Raw genomic sequence first — 7,083 nt, forward strand, 5'->3', positions numbered from 1 at the left:
GGAGTAGGACTCCCTCCTTCCTTGTTGGACTAGGAGAAGGAGGGAAAGAGGAGGGAGAGAGAGGAAGGAAAGGGGGGCGCCGCCCCCCTCTCCTTGTCCTATTAGGACTAGGGGGAGGGGCACGTGGCCCATCCCTTGCCTCCTGTCCTCTTCTCCACTAAGGACCATGTAGGCCCATTAAGCCTCCGGGGGGTTCCGGTAACCTCCCGGTACTCCGGTAAAATCCCGATTTCACCCAGAACACTTCTAACATCCAAATATAGGCATCCAATATATCAATCTTCATGTCTCGACCATTTTGAGACTCCTCGTCATGTACATAATCACATCCGAGACTCTGAACAAACTTTGGTACATCAAAACTCATAAACTCATAATATAACTATCATCGAAACCTTAAGCATGCGGACCCTACGGGTTCGAGAACTATGTAGACATGACCGAGACACGTTTCCGGTCAATAACCAATAGCGGAACCTGGATGCTCATATTGGCTCCTACATATTCTACGAAGATCTTTATCTGTCAAACTGCATAACAACATACATTGTTCCCTTTGCCATCGGTATGTTACTTGCCCGAGATTCAATCGTCGGTATCCCAATACCTAGTTCAATCTCGTTACCGGCAAGTCTCTTTACTCGTTACGTAATGCATCATTCCGTAACTAACTCATTAGCTACATTGCTTGCAAGGCTTATAGTGATGTGCATTACTGAGAGGGCCCAGAGATACCTCTCCGACAATCAGAGTGACAAAACCTAATCTCGAAATACGCCAACTCAACATGTACCTTTGGAGACACCTGTAGAGCTCCTTTATAATCACCCAGTTACGTTGTGACATTTGGTAGCACACAAAGTGTTCCTCCGGTAAACGGGAGTTGCATAATCTCATAGTTGTAGGAACTTGTATAAGTCATGGAGAAAGCAATAGCAACATACTAAACGATCAAGTGCTAAGCTATCAGAATGGGTCAAGTGAATCACATCATTATCCTAATGATGTGATCCCGTCAATCAAATGACAACACATGTCTATGGTTAGGAAACATAACCATCTTTGATTAATGAGCTAGTCAAGTAGAGGCATACTAGTGACATTAAGTTTGTCTATGTATTCAAACATGTATCATGTTTCCGGTTAATACAATTCTAGCATGAATAATAAACATTTATCATGATATGAGGAAATAAATAATAACTTTATTATTGCCTCTAGGGCATATTTCCTTTAGTTGCTCAGTCTCCCCGCGGCTTGTGTGAACATATCAATGGTATACTTTGTAGATTTTGGCGGGGAAGCAAACAAGGCCAGAGGAAACCGGCATGGGTGTTGTGGAGAACTATGTGCAAGCCCAAGTTTATGGGAGGCATGGGGTTTGGGAATACCGAACTCTTTAACCTTGCATTATTAGCCAGACAGGTTTGGCTCTTGCTTCAAGACCTGGATACTCAAAGTGCTAGAGTTTTAAAAGCCAAATACTATCCCCATGTTGACATTCTACATGCAAATCTGGGGTCCCACCCGTCCCAAGTTTGGATTTCTTTGATAGAAGGGTGAGATGTTCTTGCTTTGGGTCTCATTAAGACGACCGACACAGGAGCAACGCCCACATTTGGCATGATAATTGGCTGCCACGTGATTACAAATTGAGACCAATCTGCTCTATTACAGCAAACCCGCCACAACTTATCTCAGAATTGATTGATCCAGTCACGCGCACGTGGAATAAACAGTGATCAATGTACGTTTCGCAGCGCCGGATGCAGATGTAATTTTGAACATCCCTTTGAGCTCTAGGATGCAGCAGGACTTTCGGGCACGACACTATGACCAGAAGGGCCTCTTCTCTGTCCGATCGGCCTAGAGAATGATAAACGGAATCAAATTCCAGAGGGAGAACTGGTTGGAACACAGGGCGAGGCACTCAAATCAAATACATGAAAGGAACTCATGGTCGAGTTTATGGAAAGTTAAAGTCCCATCAAAGGTCAGAGTATCTGCATGGAGATTATCGCACATGTCTCTACCCACAAGCACAACCCGACACGAAAGAAAAATGGCGACTACACCGGCATGCTCCATTTGCAATGCTGAAACTGACTCTTGGCGGCACTCCCTCTTCAAGTGCCGAATGGCAAAATGTGTATGGGCCTTGGGGGATGAGAAGGTTGTCGAACATATGTTGTCCAACAGATCTGATGATGCACGGTTATGGCTGTTTTGGCTTTTTGAATCCATGAATCAGCGGGACTTAGTGAGGGTTCTTATCACAATGTGGGCTATTTGGTGGGCAAGAAGAAGGGCTATCCATGATAATGAATTTCAGAGCCCTCTGTCCACTATGTGCTTTATCAACCGTTACCTGGAGGTCCTTGACATAGCTTCTGCTAGGACGGTAATGCTCAGCGCAAAACCCCCTCAGCAGCGTGTTCACCGCTGGATTGCACCGGGAGAAGATGCAGTGAAAACAAATGTAGATGGGGCGATCTCTAGATCTGGTAAGGCAGGGGCGACGACTGCTATATGCATAGACAAGCACAACAACTATTTAGGATCCTCAGTAGTTACTTTCGAGGGCTTGGTTGATGCAACAAGCCTTGAAGCGCACACGTGCAGCGAGGTACTTGCTTTGGCAAGGGATCTTCATATCTCACATGCGATAATAGCTTCCGACTGCATGCAAGTGGTGTCCGACATCAACGAGAGGATGTTTTCATCTTATGCACTAGTCATAGATGAAATTAAGGAATCGATGAATGACTTTGTAAAAGGTAGTTCTCATTATGAATGTAGGAAAGCAAATCTAGAAGCTCATGCCATTGCTAAGGCTGCTTCAGCTTTCCCTTCTGGCCGCCGCATGTGGCTAGGGCTTCTACCACACATTTCTTGCATTGATTTGCCACTGAACGTTGAATAAAACTAGTTGACCCGTTGCGCCAAATGGCGCAGAGACCCGCTAAAGCCATGTTGTCGATGAAAATAGTTTCATTTTGCAAGAACCTATTCGATATTTGTAGTAGAATGCTATATTGAAAATATGTTATCACGCTGCAAACCCTGTCGCGCCAAATAGCACAAAGACCTGCTGATTCCATGTTAGTGATGAAAAGAAATCCATAGTTTAGATGATTTTGTTACGGGTAAGCACATATGACAATAAATTTAATCTCTCTTAGTTGAGGAAAACGGGTGCTTGTTGCACCAAATGGTGTAGAGGCACCCTAAATCCATGTGCGCAAGAAAAAAATTATCCATGGTTCAATCGCCTTAAATAGGAAAAATGGTCGATTGTTGTCTACAACGAGATGTATGTACACATTTTAATTTGATAACATAAAATATTTTATACCATCTTCATATAGACCCATTTGAAATCATGTACGCATTGAAAATATGTGCACTTTCCAGTGACTCTGTTTGAGCAAAAAAAAACATAGGCTTTTGTTTAAAAATATATGTGTCTATAAAAAACATAGGCTTTTGTTTAAAAATATATGTGTCTATAAAATCATGAGTGCTTTGGCCCTCCATCCCAAACTAAGTGTCCAAACTTTGTACTAACTCCAGTACAAAGTTATACTAAGGTCGAAACACTTATTTCGGGACAGAGAGAGTAGAATACAAAGAAGCCAGGGAACTACATATCAAATCTTATCTTGCTCTTAAAACAAAACAATAAAACTTATCATTTCCTCTCTTCAGAGCATTCTCCTCTTCTCCTTCTCAGGTGCCCCGTTTGGCTTCCAACGAATCCTGCACCACCACCGCCAAAGCCAAGGCAAGTGTTATTTGCATAGCAGAAAAACAATGCATAATACAATTATATAGACATCTCTAGCAAAATTATCGATTGCACATGTGGATTGAGACTAAAATGAAGAAGGCATTAATAATCAAGATGAAGAAGCTATGGTCATAGTATCTATACTCAGCCAGGAGTCTCAAATGAAGTACTCCCTCCATAAAGAAATATAAGAGCATTTAGATGACTACTTTAGTGATCTAAATGCTCTTATATAAGTAGTGATCTAAATATTCTTATATTTGTTAACGGAGGGAGTACCAGCCATGCCATAGTTAAGTTTCAGTTCAAATATCACGTAAAAACTTTTCAACTTAACTAACAAAAACATACTGAGACTCAACCATTTGACTTCCACTTAGAAGGTTCTCATATAGTTGGACCCACGAGACAAAAATTACGACAGGTTAGACAAAAAATAGGAAACATTTTCCTGTCAAAGGTATTTCAAAATTAACAAGAGGAAAACACAGGAAAATTACCGTCTCTGTGTCAACCTGGTTGTTTTTTAGAGGCCCAAATTTGCTTCATTCTAAATAGATGACACGGTAAACTGACTATAAAAGCTGTCATTTCATACCACAACCCAATGACTAACAATGAACATCTCTCTATATGCAATATGATTTCAGAGTGAAACATACCATTATTTGCTATTGGACCAACCAAATGAGTTTTCAACTCCACATGAGAAAAAATAATGTGGAAACTGAACATACAACCGAGCATACAAAACCAGAAATTCAAGCAAGAATTAGACAGGGCATCTAAGGCCACGATAGCATTCACTCACCTTGGTATGTAGAATCGGTGCAGTGAAACGTATCAATGCCACGATAACATCCACATGTCCACATTCATGCCTCTGTGACTCCTCCAGCCGACCATGCACCTCTGCCATGCCGTGTCCCCACATTCCCAGCCACTCCTTCTCAAGTACTCCCAAGAAGATAATGGCAATAACAGAATGTGCCAACATTATAAACTTAATATTAGTATTATTGGACAGACATTTAACTTGCACACGAACCATGTAAAATGCAAAATTACTAATGCCAGCTTAATAAAATGACTCTATGGTGTTGTACATGGCAAACCAAAGATCATGTTTGGTACTATCTTAGGTAGCAACTAATAAGCTAAAAGAAGAACGGAAACTTAATAAAGGTGTTGAATCACATATAATTCATGCTGCCCTTGATAATGGATCAATCAGCTTTTCCTAAGTTAAACAATAGTGAAATTCCAGTAGCCTAAAGGCCTGATTTGCACATATAGGATATAAGATTATATGATCAAGAAATAGCCACATGGATGCTACCCAGCACGAGACACTACTTTTTGATATAGCAGCACTGATTATAACGAACATGATTTATTAAGTGAACAAAAGCTATTTTCCCCAAAAATAACTCACATTATTTTTAAGTGAAAAGACTAAGAGTTATAATTTAAGAAGTAGAACCATCCAAATTATTGATTTATAAACTGTCAGATGCATCCGGTCAAGTACTTTGAGAGAAAGGAAAATAGCAAGAAACCAAAGCAGACCCCCGCCTCCTAACGAAGAGCTTCAATAAACTTAAATTGTCATCCTATTAACTAATCTATACACACGAGAACCTTCCAAAATGCCAGCCTCTTAGCCAAGATCATGACGATATTTAGACCTTCACCAAAAGGAAGTAACTTCATCAGTTGTGACCTATGACACATATATTTCAAAATCAAAACCAAAAGGAGGTAACTTCATGAGTTGTGACCTATGAGCAAGTATATATCTCAATAGCAGCTGAAAATAAGTCAATCTCTGAAGGTTCTTGCCATATGTATCCCGGCTAGACATCTTTGCTTTGAGAAAATCTTTTAGTGCATTCATGTTTATGCATCTCAAATTCTTTCCATTTGCATCCCTTCTTCTGCTAGTTAATAGAAACACTGAACTAAAATACATTTGGAAAGGTCTAGAGATATCTCAGGAGAAATTCAATTATATTAGCAAAAAGTTATCAGAGATACATCAAGTACTGATGCATGTAATATCTATAGTCCAGGGATATAAGAAGTAGCTGATTCAAACCCATGCATGCTAGTTAGCTTGAGAAAGTTAATTTTTTGTTTTGGTACCAAACACCTATCCTTGCCTAGCGAAGGCCAATAGTTTGTTCACTTTGGAACCAAATACACTAAATAATCACGCATAAACTGGCTGAGTTATGGATGTGCCAAATAATTACCACAACACAGTAGCTCTGGCATTATTTCACAGGGAATGAACAAAAAAAGAATCTGTTCAGAAGGAAAAAAGAATCATAGCCTATTCATACATGGCTGCATATATAGATTCCTAGCCAAAAATTACAGCCTATACTAATACACGACTGGATATCAGGATCATCAAGATACATAGTTTCCTTACAGAATCATGTACGGTTGTGCAGCTAATTAAACATCTAAATAAAGATAAAGGATACACCTTCTTTCCATCTAACAATCTCCGATAACCAACCACACTCGTAATATCTTGAAAGAAGTTTCTGCCTGTAATTGGGAGGATCTTGTGAAATGTTTAATCTAGTTGTCCTTGCCTTCCTCTGTAGATAACCGGGTGCAGTACTGATTGTTCACAAATTCTGTAGTATAGAGTTAATATGTAGTATATCGAGAGTACGATCAAACAGAAACATTATTCACAAGAAAAGGAAAGAGTGTCCAACATTGCAAATAAAAGATAGACCAGACAGAAAATCAAAAGCTTGTAGACATAAACACAAATAGTTAGTACCCAGTCCTTAGGATCGGAAATGACTTAGATTTATTTTTTCCTTAGATTGCAAGGAGCATATCATTAGAATACTTAACACTGCTCATAAAAAAGGTCCAAGTGCAAGTACTCACAGGCCTCCAGGCAACCAATAGTGTCTCCAGTTGTACTCCTCGGTGAAACCGGACATTGGGCAGGTTGTCGATGGACGCCCTCGGCATATGCCATTGGTGCCCTCGATCTCGATGAGTCCACTGCATTCACCCGACCATCAATATTTTGCATAAAATATCAGAGAATCCTATAAATACATATATCAGGAAGTTGTTCTAAGAGTATAGTAACATAATCCAATCAGAAGCTCCTAATTATTTTAGTCTGCCAGGCAATCTCTGTGTACTACAATCTTCAAGCATGTTCTGTAACCAACTTATACACTGATAATGAGAAGGAAGAACTATCTGAGTAGCTGAGGAGGGCAGCGAGTAGGATGGCTTGTATACACTAAAAT

This window comes from Triticum dicoccoides, chromosome 2B (genome assembly GCF_002162155.2).
Source record: "Triticum dicoccoides isolate Atlit2015 ecotype Zavitan chromosome 2B, WEW_v2.0, whole genome shotgun sequence".
NCBI classification, from domain to species: domain Eukaryota; kingdom Viridiplantae; phylum Streptophyta; class Magnoliopsida; order Poales; family Poaceae; genus Triticum; species Triticum dicoccoides.